This window comes from Pelophylax lessonae, assembly GCF_965119305.1.
Source record: "Pelophylax lessonae genome assembly, chromosome: 6".
Lineage (NCBI taxonomy): Eukaryota > Metazoa > Chordata > Amphibia > Anura > Ranidae > Pelophylax > Pelophylax lessonae.
In genome coordinates, this window is record NC_138773.1 from 220,644,667 (window position 1) to 220,661,680 (window position 17,014).

At 42.6% G+C, this 17,014-nt stretch overlaps 1 protein-coding gene across 2 annotated transcripts in view; it reads left to right on the forward strand.

Moving 5' to 3' along the window:
* SPAG16 (sperm associated antigen 16) overlaps window positions 1-17,014 on the forward strand; it is a 1,690,414-nt gene that overhangs the window by 286,256 nt on the left and 1,387,144 nt on the right. The window lies entirely within an intron of this gene.

Genomic DNA, 17,014 nt, shown 5'->3' on the forward strand with positions numbered 1-17,014 from the left:
GAATTTCAACCACTGGTGTCAGTAGTTTTCATTTTTTAGTATTTTAATTGTATTATTTTTTATCATTTTATTTTATTTTTTTTTACAATGTCACTGACTATGACTCTGTTCATTCAGAAAAGGAGGGAGCTGGTAAATTACACATTTACCGACCCCTTCCTGGTTCTCTATTGTGACACATCCCCTGCAGTAGCCAGCAGGAGATGGGAGGGAGGAAGCTGGCAGCACAGTTGGGGGGGGGATCATGGGAGCACACAGGGGCCCAGAGACAGCAGAACACAAGTGAACTGAATAGGGGGAGTGGTGGGGGCAGCATACAGAGGAACCAATCTCCTGCATTTTCCTCCTGCAGCTACAGGAGGAAAAAGGACAGGGATTTCTCTACATGCTGCCCCTGCCGCCCCCCTATCCAGGTGTACAGGAGAGCCACACAGGCCCCCATGGGGAACGGGGCCCGGTTGCAATTGCAACCCCTGTAGTTATTAATGCTATATTGGTACATAGGGGAGCTGGAATTTAGAAAAAAAAAAAAGGTGAGCTTAGCCTACATGTGACTTGTTTGAACTGGTACCCACCTGAAATGAATAATGAACCATTGTCCAAAGTATACTTTTTTTTTATGATCAGGCCAGTTTCAAGTTTACCTTGTGACCAAAATAGATTTTCTTTTTCGTAAATATAAAAATCTGCATATGATTATATCTTCTACACATTTTTAATCCGGAAGGTGGACTACTAGACTTCTTTTCACATGTTTATCAGGCTGTCCATAGGATGTCATGTGTATTATGTTGCTATTCTACTCTGCAGTAGCTTTTTCATAACAGATGTACTGTGGCAATTATATTTAAATGAGTTTCAATTCAGAGTTTGTTTGTGGGAAAATAGCTGTCTTGCGCCAAAATAACACATTGTAATAGTTTACTTTTATTATACATTTTGAACTAGAAATGGAAAACAGATGGCTATCTTCTTGATTCTGTAAATATTTGCAGTGCAATAGAGGTTGATTCACACCAGCAGCCACTAGTGTGATCTTTGGAATATACAGTGCTGGTGCACTAATTAAACAGTGCTTTCATTTTTTTTTTAACTTTATTAGAATGTCACAAAATTAAATTAAATTTTATTTGTTTATTCACCTCACCCCATGGTGCGGCGGTGAAAAAAAAGTACTGTATGCCCTCCCTTTCTTTTTTCTTGAACACCACTGCAGTACAGTGGAATGACCTGAACAAAACGATTATAAGACAATTTGTGCTGTTCCGTGCAGCTCAACTCCCCCGGTGTGAATGGGGCCCTAAATCATACCTAGGGGCAGAATCAAGAATGACGTAGGATGCAGTCTGTCACCATCATGAACACATCCCTTTTTGTTTTTCTAAATCTCACTTGTTTTCTTACTTGTTGAACCTGCAAATTTGTTAATTTTCCACTTTTATGTATTAGGGTTCTACAACATTGTCCAACTCCGGACAAGGTAGTCTTGGATGGATATGTAGTTTTAAAAAAATGAAAAACTAACTCCATCAGTTACAGGAACAAGTTTATTTTTGAAGTAAGATTTGAGGCATGTGAATAAACACCCTTGCTAGCATTGTATGGTTTGATCAAACACCTGTAATTGGACAGCGTGACTCTTATCAAAACTATAATAAGGGGGTGCTCCTTTTTTCACTGCTTTGTTGTAACATGGCTATAACAGTAGAAGTAAAAAGGTTAATCAAGTAGGAACCTTGATCAGTAACCACTCAGAATGGTTACTAATGAAGTTTCTGGCTCCCCCACACCACTGTGCACCTAACCCCTGAAGGTCAGCAAGATCTCCAAAGGGTGAACTGCATGGAAGTCAGGACTTTTAATTCCTTGCTGATGCAAGAAACTTGCTGGCAGGTTGCTTATTTACTGTAGGTGAATCTGGAAAGGGTTAACACTTTTTTGTGCCGTTCATGTATTCATTCCCCTTGAATAATAAGACCATTTTACAATCTTTGCACTAAATGCTTTTTAAATATCTTGTTTGTCTACTTTAAATTAGTATAATAATCACTAATTGTTTTTTTAACACGGTGATGTCATCATAACAGTTCAGTCATAACTATTTAACACCAGTTCATTTTTTTTTCTGTAAAACAAATTTATATTTGACCTAATCTTTAAATTTTTCTTTTTCAATACTTTTAACAGACATTTTAAAAGTTTAACATATTTCTAGTTGGCTTAGGTTGGGGTAAGCCATATGGAAGTTGCGACATTGCAAAAAACGTGGATATCCTTTTGGATGCCCTGCTCCTCTGGTGTGGGACCATCTGTTAGGTAAAACATTTACAGTCAGGTCCATAAATATTGGGAAAGTGACACAATTATAATCTTTTTGGCTCTATATACCACCACAATGGATTAGAAATGAAACAAACAAGATGTGCTTTTAACTACAGACTTTCAGCTTTAATTTGAGGGTATTTACATCCAAATCAAGTGAAAGGTGTAAGAATTAAAACAGTTTGTATATGTGCCTCCTACTTTTTAAGGGACCAAAAGTAATGGGACAATTAGTTGCTCAGCTATTACATGGCCAGGTGGGTGTTGTTACTCCCTCATTATCCCATTTACAAGGAGCAGATAAAAGGTCCAGAGTTAATTTTAAGTGTGCTATTTGCATTTGGAATCTGTTGCTGTCAATTCTCAATATCAGATCCAAAGAGCTGTCACAATCAGTGAAGCAAGCCATCAGGCTGAAAAAACAAACAAACCCATCAGAGAGATAGCAAAAACATGAAGTGTGGCCAAATCAACTGTTTGGAACATCCTTAAAAATAAAGAATGCACCGGTGAGCTCAGCAACACCAAAAGACCCGAAAGACCACGGAAACCAACTGTGGTGGATGACCGAAGAATTCTTTCCCTGGTGTAGAAAACACCCTTCACAACAGTTGGCCAGATCAAGAACACTCTCCAGGAGGTAGGTGTATGTGTGTCAAAGTCAACAATCGAGAGAAGACTTCACCAGAGTGAATACAGAGGGTTCACCACAAGATGTAAACCATTGGTGAGCCTCAAAAACAGGAAGGCCAGATTAGAGTTTGCCAAACAACATCTAAAAAAGCCTTCACAGTTCTGGAACAACATCCTGTGGACAGATGAGACCAAGATCAACTTGTACCAAAGTAATGGGAAGAGAAGAATATGGAGAAGGAAAGGAACTGCTCATGATCCAAAGCATACCACCTCATCAGTGAAGCATGCTGATGGTAGTGTCATGGCGTGGGCATGTATGGCTGCCAATGGAACTGGTTTTCTTGTATTTATTGATGATGTGACTGCTGACAAAAGCAGCAGGATGAATTCTGAAGTGTTTCGGGCAATATTATCTGCTCATATTCCAAATGCATACTGTGAAAGCAACCAAAGAGTTTTTTTAAGGGAAAGAAGTGGAACCCAGCATCTGGTTATGTCTATGCATTCCAGACTTCAGGCTGTAATTGACTGCAAAGGATTTGCAACCAAGTATTAAAAAGTGATAGTTTGATTTAGGATTGTTAATCTGTCCCATTACTTTTGGTCCCTTAAAAAAAGGGAGGCACATATACAAACTGTTCTAATTCCTACACCGTTCACTTGATTTGGATGTAAATACCCTCAAAGTAAAGCTGAAAGCCTGCAGTTAAAGCACATCTTGTTTGTTTCAAATCCATTGTGGTGGTGTATAGAGCCAATAAGATTGAAATTGTCGATGTCCCAATATTTATGGACCTGACTGTATGGTAAAATTATAAATGAGTGTATCATGATAAGGGAAAGAGACCCAAGAGAGGAAGATGGTCAATAGAAAGAAGAAGAGGGAGAATGGATGTAAAAGAAAAAAAAAGCCCCAACCCTCTTTTCACTGTGGTTTTCTTCAACATTTCTATCTAGGCGCCCAGAATTCACCACAGTCTTTTAGGACCCTAACCATACCCCCTTAGGTATACACAAACAAAGTCCAATCAAAGTCTCATAGCTTTTTATTTCTTATACCCTTGCATGGTATGATTTGTGACTGATTTATGAATGAAAGTGCTTTAAAATACCTATTACTCCCCATGGAAGTTCTGAGTCTTTCCCTCACAATTGAGTGGCTGTGCTGGCTTAGCTGAGTTACAGCCACACCCCTCATCACAAGTGTATTCTCACAGACTAGTATTGAAGAGAAGAGGATGCAGTGTTTGACCAGGTCAGTGTAAATTACTACGAGTGCTGTGCCTGTTGGACTGCATAGCCATATTTTAACATCATACCAACTGCTACAACAGATGTTACAAATTGAGTTAAAAATAAAGCCTGTCTGACTATACACTCACCAGCCACTTTATTAGGTACACCTTACTAGTCTTGGTTTGGACCCCCTTTTCCCCTCAGAACTACCCATATTTTTCGTGGCATAGATTGGAAACATTCCTTAGAGATTTTGGTCCAGATTGACATGATCGCATCACGCAGTGGCTGCAGATTTGTCAGCTGCACATCCATGATTTGACTCTCCCATTCCACCACATCCCAAAGGACCTCTATTGGATTTAGATCTGGTGACTGTGAAGGCCATTGGAGTAAAGTGACCTCATTGTCAGCCTGAGATGATCTGAACTTTCTGACATGGTGCATTATTCTGCTAGAAGTAGCCATCAGAAGATGAGTACACTGTAGTCCTAAAGGAATGGACATGGTCAGCAAAAAACACCCAGGTGGGCCATGGTGTTTAAACAATGCTCTCTTGGAACTAAGGGGCCCAAAGTGTTTCAATAAAATATCCCCCAGACCATTACACCATCAGCCTGAACCATTGGTACAAGGCAGGATGGGTCCATGCTCTTAATGTTGTTTATGTTAAACTTTGACCCTACCATCTGAATGCCGCAGTTGAAGTCGAGACTCATCAGACCAGGCAACTTTTTTCCAATCCTCTATTGTCCAATTTTGGTTAGCCTGTGCGAATTTTAGCCTCAGTTTCCAGTTCCTAGCCGACAGGAGTGGCACCCAGTGTGGTCTTGTGCTGTAACCTATCTCCTTAAAGGTTTGATGCATTCAGCATACATTGGTTGTAACAAGTGGTTATTTGAGTTACTGTTGCCTTTCTATCATCTCTGTCCTGTCTCCTCTGACATCAACAAGGCATTGTGGTCCACACAACTGCTGCTCACTGGATTTTTTCTCTTTTTTAGTCCATTCTCTGTAAACCCTAGAGATGGTTGTGCGTAAAAATCCCTGTAGATTCAGTCATTTTTTAAATACCCAGAGAAGCCCATCTGCGCACCAACAACCATGCCCTGTTCAAAGCCACCTAAATCTCCCTTGTTCCCCATTCTGATGCTTGGTTTGAACTTCAGCAAGTCGTCTTCAACAGGTGTACCTAATAAAGTTGCCAGTGAGTGTATATCTATTTCTTTAACTTCAGAGTGGCTTTAAAAATGTTATATTTAAAACCCTTAATAAATTATAACATGTTTAAGCCAAGTAAGCTTTATAGCCTCTTCATTAAAACACTCTTTTGAAGTTTACAAATGAGTAAAGTATGTACTGATTAAATACATTTCCTTTGAACTTTTGAATTTCAGCCGCTAGATGAATTACCTTGCTGATCCTTTTATTTGACCCTTTTTTTCCTGTTAATCTATTATGGTATCATGTCAGTAATGGCATCTTGCGTCAGTGATTCTCAACAAGCTTAACTATTTTCCTTTTAGCAGATCAAGTTTTCTCACGCATTTAAGTAAAATGTCACATTAATGTAACTTTTCTGCCCATGAAGGAAACATTCATATGATAATGCTATAAATATAACCAACTTATATTTCTTTTTCCAAGCATGAAACGGAAATATCACCGTTAGCACTTCTGTTTTGTCCTTGTGAGTTGGTCTCGATAGAAGATCACATGTCACTCTGCATGCCCCTATACACATTATGAGAAAAGTACTTTTCAAAACAAAATGTTTTTTTTTTTTTTATGTTTAGATTTGGTAATATGTATTTATTACTGTGGAGAAATGTCATCTCTACATTTAGACACAATTATGGTCCAGTAATCAAATCTCTGTCCAATACTACAAAGTTGATTTTTTACTTTCCTAATAAACTGGAAAATGTCATCCTTTTTGACTGTAGGCTTATCTTGCTAATATAATAAAGAAATGATAATGTCATATGTTTATAGAGCATCCTTTCTTAGAGCTACATTAAAGCTGACCTGGCCTAAAACGTACAAGATAATGGTTCATGTGTTTAGTCTTTAAATCAATATCTGCAGCTCTTTGGAGCTGCTTGGATCCTATGGATGCTTTCCTTTTAAAGTGTAAGTCCACCCTAAAACTACAATCCCTGCATCTATAGACCTCCATGATCTAACACTAACCCATCTAACCCTGTAAAGAAGAAATTCGTATACATACCATTTTTTGAAGCCGATCTGATCCTGTCTCCAGCGGTGGAAGCTCTGAAGAGGACACAGCCAACAAGGGCTGTGAAATGAATGGGAAATGATCTGACCCATAGACTTACTATGGGGCTTCCATTGTCGGCTGTGTCCTCTGCGCCCGCCTCCACAGTGAAGCCGCGAGTGACAGCTCAGTGTGGGATCAGGTCAGATCAGCTTCAAAAAAGGTATGTATACTGATTTCTTCTTTACAGGGTGTAGAGAGGTGAGCCTGTGTCACTGTGTTTATTAGCAATGTACGCCTGATTTTTGGAGAGGCAGGCATGCTGATTGTACAGGTATGGGCTGGGTTTATTATAGTCCCGGGGATAGCACTCAGGGCTCCCAGTTGGAGATGGCTCCACCCGGCAGACAGGAGGTCTGGCCCAGGAGTCAGGAGGACCTGACCCAACAGACAGGAGGTCTGTGTATGCAAGTCAGGAGGGCTCCCACCTTCTCTGTGAGAGAGAGGCTGCAGGTGGCAGTTTGAGTGTACATGTCTGCAGGTGGCAGAGGTAGTTCGATGCAGGACAGCGCAAAGCTGATCCTAGGTAAGCTACAAGGGAGCTTGACCGAAGGGTACTTGTATTGGTGTAAGGAGCAGGCCGAAGGCCTAGGTGTGAGGCCTGAAGCAGCTGTGTGACAAGCGAGTAAGCCAGGATGCTGAAGTTGCAAGTTAAAGTAATGGTGGAACCCCCTGCAAGGGAAACTTGCTGTTTTGTGAACTTTCAATTAATTTAAATAAAAATGGGCTGCCATGCCCTTAAAAATGCAGTCTGAAGGGGCACTACTTCTTGAAATCGCATGTACCATTTGAGTTTAATCGCCCCAGATCTTTACAAGGCCTAGATAGGTTAGTGTTAGATTGTGGAGGTCTAAAGATGCAGGGATTTTAGAGTAAAAAAGGACTTCTACTTTAAGTCTTAGGTAGGCCTCACTCTTTTCTAGTTCTTATCACTGCCCCTTTCATTCAGCCTTAATGGGTAGTAGAAGCTTTGTCATTTGACAGTTATGTGTCATGAGGTGGGGTATATTGTTAGAAGGAGCATCGTTTAATCTTGACTTGGAGAGAATTTAAAGCCCTGTCCAGTGGTCCCCAACCTTTTCAGCACCATGGACCGGCTTCTTAAAGAATATTTCTCCAAGGAACGAGGAGGGAGGTTGCGGTGTTGGCGCTGAAATCATCCTGACGCCATGACTTCATTGTGTTACTTATCGCTATAGCCTGGCACCAGATGCATTGTGTCACTTGTCACTGTAGCCTGCCACCAGATGCAGCGTGTCACTAGCCTGCCACCACAGCCACCAGATGCAGCGTGTCACTAGCCTACCAACACAGCCACCAGATGAAGCATGTCACTAGCTTGCCACCAGATGCAGCTTGTCACTAGCCTGCCACCACATCCACCAGATGCAGCGTGTCACTAGCCTGCCACCACAGCCACCAGATGCAGCGTGTCACTAGCCTGTCACAGCCACCAGATGCAAAGAATCACTTTGTGTTTTGTGCAGTGAAAGAACTTACTAAAGCCTCTTGCAGCCTCTCCCCAGTGCTACAGCCTCCATAGGAATCCAGCTTTCAAGCAGGGAAACCTGCACATGAGCAGTACAGGAGATTTATCCATTCCTATTGTAATTTAACATGTATGAAGGCAGATCCAGTAGCGGTGATCCAGGAGGTGATGCGGTCTCTCTGCTCTCCTGCCACTCACCGCAACCCGGCTTCAAACAGGGCATGGACCATCACAGGCCCGCAGCCTGGGGGTTGGGGACTCTGCTGGATACAGCCTGGTCTTAAGCCCCGTACACACGTACCGATCGTCGGCCGACAGAACGTCCTACAAATGTTCGCGGCTGGTGTGTTTGTTGTTTGTCTGTTGAAAAGTGCTCTAAACTTGCCCAGGACATTTGTCTTCCGACAGAAAATGACGTCACTACGTTCCACGCACGTTCGCCGCTACAAAAGAGGAAGTGAGTGTTTGGCCGTGACCCTTCTGGGCATCTCGCGCTGATTTCGGTAGCATTTGTTTGGTTGACGACATTTCGCTATTTTCCGAGACATCGTTCGAGAATTTATTATGGCGACCGTGAATTCGTCCGTTGCTGTCGTTAGTGTTGGAGTTTTGGCTCTGAGACGACGTACGAGCAATAGGAAGAAGCGGACCTCCTGGACGAAAAATTGGTTGCTTAACCGTGATCAATTTTCTCATATGTCCTTGCTGAGGGAGCTCCAGGAAAATAATCCTGATGACTTCAGGAATTATTTGAGGATGACGGATCCCATCTTTTACCGTCTTCTTGCCCTGGTGTCCCCCTATATTCTGAAGCAGGATACTTGTATGCGGCTTGCAATTACTCCTGAGCAAAGGTTAATTGCGACGTTGAGGTATCTTGCAACAGGGAGAAGCCTGCAGGATCTGAAGTTCACCACAGGCATCTCCCCCCAAGCACTTGGTATCATCATCCCTGAGACCTGCTCTGCCATCATCAAGGTCTTGCAGAAGGACTATATCAAGGTATGTTTGATTTTTTACATTACATTACATGTATTACTAGTTTCACCCGAATTATGATGTTTTTGGATGTACAGCAATTGATACAGGCCATTATTTGTAAACTACCCTCTGTCCGCATGCACATAGTAGTAAAGATGTAGATTATCTTTAACCATTTGTAAAATTACCCACTAACCACCCCACCATTCTCTCCTATGTGTCCCTAAACGCATTGCCTGTTAACAGTATTTTGAATTTGGGTCATTTTATTGCTTTCCCTCAAACAATTATTCCTTGGCCAATGTTTTAGTACCTAGTTAATGATTTATCTAAAATACATCAGTCCATCCATTCCCACCTATGATTCTGTATGTTTATGTAATGATGTTAAAACCTTCACTGACCACAAGCCCTTATTGATGTATAAATGCCCAATTTTACTTACCCATCCCCCACCCACATGCTAAATCTCAAAGTCAGCATATACCAAAGCTCAAGTTCAGAGGTCTTCAAACTATGGCCCACCAGTTGTTCACGAACTTCAATTTCCATCATGCCTAGTCATGTCTGTGAATGTCAGAGAATTACAAGGCCTCATGGGATGTGTAGTTCTGCAACAGCTGGAGGGCCGTAGTTTGTAAATCTCAGCTCTAGCTGGTGAGTATAATGGGCCATACACACTAGAAGATTGTCAGAACAATTTATCCTTCCGATTTACCAAAACCAAATAATATGAGGTCCAACAAACACTTTCAAATCCTATGCAATCTGGTAGGCCCTTGCACTACATAGAAAAGGTAAATCTGCACGAAAAAGTCTTCAGAGAATCTTCTAGTGTGTATGGCCCTTTACAATATAAGAACAATAGGAGGTTGAAAATAAATGTATGTAGATGTTACATCCCCATATCCAAACCTTTGCCTTCCTGTTGTATATTTTTTTAGCAAGTTGCATAAGCATTTAACAGACAACTGTGTGTGTAATTAATAATGTGATGTGCTCAAGCACTAATTTTATTTTTTTTATTTTTTTTTATTTTTTCCCCACAGTTTCCTTCAAACGCAGAGCAATGGCTGGAGATTTCTGATCAATTTCTGGAGAAGTGGAATTTTCCCAATTGTGGGGGTGCTATTGATGGGAAGCACGTCCGCATTGTCCCCCCTCCGAATTCCGGCACATTTTATTATAATTATAAAGGTTTTTTTAGTATAGTCATGCTAGCCATAGTTAATGCAAACTATGAGTTTATTTTTTTGGATATTGGCAAAAATGGCCGCAATTCGGATGGGGGAGTTATTGATCAGACGGAGTTCGCTCGTCGTCTAAAGAACGGCACTCTGAACCTGCCATCCAGGGAGCAAACTGTTGAGGGTATGAGCTTTGTGTTTATCGCAGATGAGGCTTTTGCGCTTGGGGAGCATCTCATGAAGCCCTACCCTCAGAGGAACCTCACCCCAGACCAAAGGATTTACAACTACCGGTTGTCCAGAGCTCGCAGAGTTGTGGAGAATGCCTTCGGGATAATGGCCAACCGGTTCCGGATATTCCTGACGTCCATAAACCTGGCACTGTACAAAGTGGATAATGTGGTCTTGTGTTGCTGCATTTTGCACAACTTCCTACGCAGGAATGCACAAAATTATGTATTGCAGCAACTGGATACTGACCCTGCTATGCCAGGTACAAGTGGAGAGGCCCAACCTTCTAACCAAGTGGAGTCCATGCCGTCAATGGAAGTTGGACGGTCAGCATTGGCATCACACAGGGCCCGTCAGATCCGCCAGGAATATCTGGACTATTTCGTGGGGAGAGGAGCTGTGTCCTGGCAGCAATCACTGTCACAAACACATTAATCTTGTTAAAGATTGGACACACAAGATAAATGTCAGAGATATATTATTTTTCAACACATTAAACAAAAATTGCAATGATTCTGTATTGTGGATTATAATCATTTGGGCACATATGCCAAACACAATTATTTGGGTTAATCATGTGTTATATATGTGTGACTTTGGAAGGGTTAATACATTCATCAGTGTGTTTCTTGACTGTAGTCTCTCACCAGCTGATCCAAAGTGATGATGGCCATGTGTTATTTTTTAGCCAGTGGTGTAAATACAAGGGCCTTCTGCACCCCACAAAATGTACACAAACCCTGTCACATTGAGAACTAGGTCACACCCAAGGTTCATCTAATGTCACCTTATATTGGTGTTCATTGTCCAGAAGTTGCCCATACTATATATTTCAGATAATACATTAGGGTATTAACAAAGTACCTACACCTGTTATGTTGTGTTCATTTATGACATCCTTCTCACTGCCCACCAATGTTAGGATATGTCAGTGTTATGTGAAACTTGATCATTGTTCATCTCAAAGTGTTATATATATATAGGTAATGGAAAGTGAACTAGAGCAACGAACAAGCAATACACTATAGATTACACTGATCTCCCTACACTGATTGCTACTGGCAATATCAATGCCATATTGAATCCTAGGACTGCTAGTACCTTGAGTGTTGAGTCACACTTATGCGATGCGGGAAGTCTGCGACTTTGCAGCCTTCCAGCATTGCATAAGGGTGACCCGCCACTTACTTTTTCCACAGGATTGTATTCCACAAGTGTTAAGCACTGTGCGATCCAATCCAGATACATCAGAAATAAAGGGTCATGTGCGACTTGTATGCGTGTTCAGTGCGAATGTAGCCATACAAAGTGTATGTCTCAATTCACACTGCACATCTGATGGCATGTAATATCGTAGCGCACTGCTCCTTTATTATATGCGATCAGATGTTCATGCGAAAATCAGCTATACAGTTTGTATGGCTCAATTTGCACTGCACTCGCACAAAAGTCGCACATGATGCATTTATTCAGCCGCATCAGCATAGGATCGCACAGTCGTTCAAACTTGTGTGATCCGATCCTGTGTGAAATGTCAGATCGCACTGTGATATGCGTTAAAACTGGGGGTATCTTTAACATTTCATTGACACCTCCAGCAACTTGCATATGGCAGTGTCCCAAATGCTTTCATTAACATGTAAATATGTGAATAGGACAGCCATCATACATTTAGTGCTTCTTTACACAGCTTTAGACCTCGACCCCCCAACGAAAGTCTAATAAAGAATTGAACACACATTGTTGAATGTAAAAATGTTTTAGTATCAAACATTCACAGGGTTAGGGTTAGGGTTAGGGTTAGGGTGTTGGAAAGTGCTTTTCCCAAACTTGGGTACACTCTTTAACATCTGAGTGTCATAAAACTGGCATAAAATATTATATAAAAATAGGAACATCCCAAAACAAACAGTAAAAAATTTTAAATTAATTTTTTTTAAAATTTGGCAAGCATGTCCACAAAATCACGCATCTTTCCTTGCAATGCCGTTGCAGTCTCTTTTATTTGCTCGAGGTCTGAGCAGCATTGAAGAGCCTCACGGGTCAATTTGGCCAATGTGCAACTATGTAATACATGATCTGGAAAATAAAATACAACGGAGTCAATGTGAATCACCTACATGAGGTCATAATATAGAAACATTTGGTGTGCAGGTAATCTTTAAATTCCTCTCGAGTTAATACCTACCCTGTTCTTATGCTCTTTTGCCCTAGGCTCTTCATCTTCCTCCTGACCTCCTCCAATGCTGTTGCTGATGATTCTGCCGGTCTCCTGAGCTTACTATATATTCATTAGGGGTGTGAACGCATGATGACGTCATTGTGAGGGCATGGTTGTAATGTATATATATTAAGATGCAGAGACCAGAGACGGGCAGAATGCACGGCAACAGCATTGGAGGAGGACAGGAGGAAGAAGAAGAGCCTAGGGCAAAAGAGCAGACAACATAAGAGCAGAAGATTGGACAGCAGAAGACTGGAGAGGAGAAGATCCAAAGAGCAGAGTGGAGAAGACCGGACGAAGATCTTTAAGAACATTTCATAAACGTCTCCTGTCGTTATTCACATACACTTCCATTTATGTGGTTAATGTGTAGGGGTACTATGTACCCCATACCCATTCACATAGTGATTGGGGTCTGGGATCTGGGGGCCACCCTTTGTTAAAGGTTGCTTCCAAAGTCCTAGGAACCCCCTGGCCGCATGACCCCCCAAAACCACCAGACAGGGTTGTGGGGATGAGGCTCTTGTCCTCCTCTACATGGGAGTAAGGTGCTTTTGGGTGTGCGGTGCAGAGGCCCCCTGGCCCAAAGCAACAAAACCCCCCCATGTTGAGGGCATGTGTCCTGCTGTGGTCCAGGGGGTGTTTGGTCCGCTTGCTCGTTCTCTTTCCTGGCCTGACAAGCTGCATGCTTGTATAAGGGTCTGGTAGGGGTTTTGGGGGTAACCCACGCTGTCTTTTTGTTGTGGGCATACCCTCAAACTCAATACCACACACAAAAGGCCTGGTTGTGAACTTGGGGGGACACCCACGGTGGGTTCTTCAATTTTTTGGTGTAGTTCCCCCTCAAAAATCTTCACAACGCAAGTGGCCCCGCAAGTCAGAGCATCCTGATCCGACTTACGGTGCGACTTCCATTCAAATAAAGAGGCTCCCATAGGGAACTAGTGTTGTAAATTGGAGGCTAAAAATAACACTGATAAAAATCATTCTGAAAAAACCTACGTGGGCACACAATTGGCTCTTGGACACTTGGTCCTGGTTCCTCCACAGTTTCGGAAGTGGCTTCCATGCTGCTTGGCAAGTTGCCAGGAGATATTGGTTCAGACCTGGCTGGGGATGCCACATCCTGGCATGACGCAACATCTGCAATGTAAATTTGTAAGGGAATACAAGAATATAAGGTTAAACAATCATTGCAAATACACATATTTCTATGATCCCACTACACAAAAATCTGTGACTACCAACCTTCTTGTTGCTCTGGTGTCTGGTCACTTGTAGGCTCCACCAGAATCACCTCAGGCATAATGTCTTCATCTACATAATACAAAACATTGGCCATATCATAAAAGTCACAAGAGGTACATTTGTTAGGACATGGTGCCCTGCTTGATAGCTCTTTTAGTAACAAATATGAAGACATGTACATGGTTATCTACGAAAAATATGGTACATTAATGTTTGACAGTGCATAGGAACCAATTACCTTTAGTGGAATCTGTGCCACCATCTGGGCCCATGTCCTCCTCTTCTTCCACAACTGCCGATGGAGCTGCCAAACCTCTCCTCCTCCTTTCCCATAGTTTGGCACGGAGTTTACGTTTTTCTCCTATTTAAAGGTTTGAATAATAATCTGTGATTAATAGGAATGTTTGCTGAGAAGATTTGTGCAGGAAAGAACGTTCGTTGCAACACAATACATATATTTTTAACTATGGCTTCCTGACTTTTAATGTCATATACTAAAACATCAACAATAGATCGATCAAATCACGACATGACAACTAAAATGAGTAATCTAACTTTTTACATAGACATTATAATCTAGACATGTTAATACAACATACACAAAATTATAAAAAACATATTGCATGATTAAAAAAAAAAAAAAAAACTTACTTTTTTTCAAAATCCGATGGATTTGGGAAAGCTGATCCTGCTCACGGTGTTTGAGGTCAGACCACCGTTTCCGAATCTGATCTTTCGATCGCTCGACACCGAATTTTTTGACCAAACAGGCCACCACCTTGTCCATGATGCCATCTTTCCTGGCATTGGGCCGATCGTAATTTGCCAACTTTCCATCGTAATCCATTTTTTCTAAAATGGAGACCATCTCCACCATTTCTGGCTTTGACATGGGTGTAGCCCTTGATTTTCGGGTGGCCCAATCACTTCGGCCCCCACTAATTGAGCTCCCAGATTGTTGAGACATGGTTCGTAATTAAACAATGATTATTCCACTGCCTCAGGTGTGAGTGCCGCATGTAGGCCTGATCTTCGGCACGTACACACCCCTGCACAAGCCCGCCACTGGAGGAGGAGTTGACGCCTGCGCTGTATTTAAAGGACGCCAGATCGTTCAGCCGACGATTCGCTAGCGGACATATCGAGAGTTGGAGCACGATCGAGCGGCGAATCACGACTTTTCCCCACAAACAAAGGTACGACTCTTTTAATAGAAAGTGTGTGTTTTGGGCCCTATACAGCTTTTATTAGGAATATCTTTATTATGTGCCAAAATACATGCTATTTTAATATGTTTTGTGTTGTTTTGTGTCTTGCAGGCATATACTGTCCTGCAATATGGTGGACAATTTCACCACCCACAACTTTCTCATCAGTTTCATTGATGAATTCAGGCAACTGCCGTGTTTGTGGCAAGTCAAGTCCGCAGATTATAAAAATAGAAAACTCAGAAAACAGGCCATGGAACATTTGGTGGCCTTCTACAAGCCCGTCTGTCCTGGGGCAAATTTTACTTATATCCGCAAAAAAATAAACAGTATTCGCACTGCCTACAGGCGGGAGTTAAAAAAAATAGAGGAGTCCACCCAGTCTGGAGCAGGTGCACGGAATGTATATGTACCACGGCTGTGGTACTATGATAACATGCGATTCCTGGCAGACACCATGGAATCCAGGCCGTCAATTTCAACACTGCCTTCTACATCGGCAGAGGGCTCAGTGTCGGTTGATCCAAGCCAGGATGAGGATTTCCTGGAGGAGAGTTTTACTCAGGTATGGCATTTCACAATATATTGTCTGCTAAAATGTAATCATGTAACAAAATTATAAGCTAAACCATAATTGACCCTTTATGTAAACGGGCATAGCAAGGGGTTGGCATGACAGGCAACCGCCAGGGGCGCAGGCCAAGGGGGGTGGGTCACAAAAACATTGGCATTGTTTTATTGTTTATTTTAACAATCCACTCAGCCTGCACACCCCAGAACCCCCAGTTTGCAGGCGGATTCATGCAGGTGTAAAACATTGAGAGCTGCTTCATGCAGGTGTAAAACATTGAGAGCAGCTGAGCCAAAAGACCAGGAGACTGAGACTGCCTCTCACTGCATCCCCAGCACCCCTCCGGTCTTACAAACACTGCTGCATCCCCAGCACACCTCTGGTCCTAACAAACACTGCTGTAGCCTCAGCATTCCTCTGGCTCAACCTTTTTTAATACAAAACTAACAGCTCCTGCAAATGATACATCCATCCTTGCTTCCATGTCTCTGGTCTCTCACTCTGGGTCAGCAAGGCAGGTGGCTTCCTTATTCCTGTTTCCCTGCACTGCTTCACCCTCAATGCCCTACATCAAGCCCTCTGCAAGTTCAGGCCCCTCTCTCTCTGCAACCCCCTCCTCTCTCTCTCACACCCCCTCTTTCTCTCCCTCTCTCTATCTCTCAACCCTCTCTTTCTTTTTCACACCTGAGACAATGATTGCCCACTAGAGAGCTCTACACTGGGCAAACAAGGGGCAAATTAGAAACTTTTAATGCCCTTAAATTTTTTTTTGGGGGGGTGGGTTACAGTTTTACATTGATCTTGGGGGGGGGGGGTTGTTGCCAAATACAGCTCCTCAACAAGGGCACTGGAGACCCTAGATACGCCACTGTATGTAAAGTCTGCTATTTGTTCACAATAATATAACAAACATGCATTTTGATATACACTATAACATTCTAATCAATTGTTCATTTCATCAACAGGGAAGTGTCACTGAGGAGGAGCCAGGTTGCAGCCAGGAGCCTGGGGAGCCTGCGGAGCCTGAGGAGCCTGTGGAACTATTTCCACCACCACCTCCTCCTGCCAAACGGAGGCAAAAGAGGAAGCACGTGGATGACATCACCGACGAGTTTATCCAGGAGGCCACCATAGCCCTACGTCGGAAACCGGAGGCCAATGAGTCCTTCGGCAACATGACGGCAAAAATTTTGGATAAGGTGGACCTCAGGCAGTGTCAGTATGCCAGAAAAATCATCCTCGATGTGCTGCAAAAGGCTGAAAACGGCATACTTACTGAGCACAGCCATGCATGCCAGGAGCACCCGTGCCCTCCACCTCCACCTCCACCTCCACAACACCCACCACCTCGCCAAATGCCACATGGCCAGTGGCAATATGGCCAGCAGGATCCAAACCTGCCC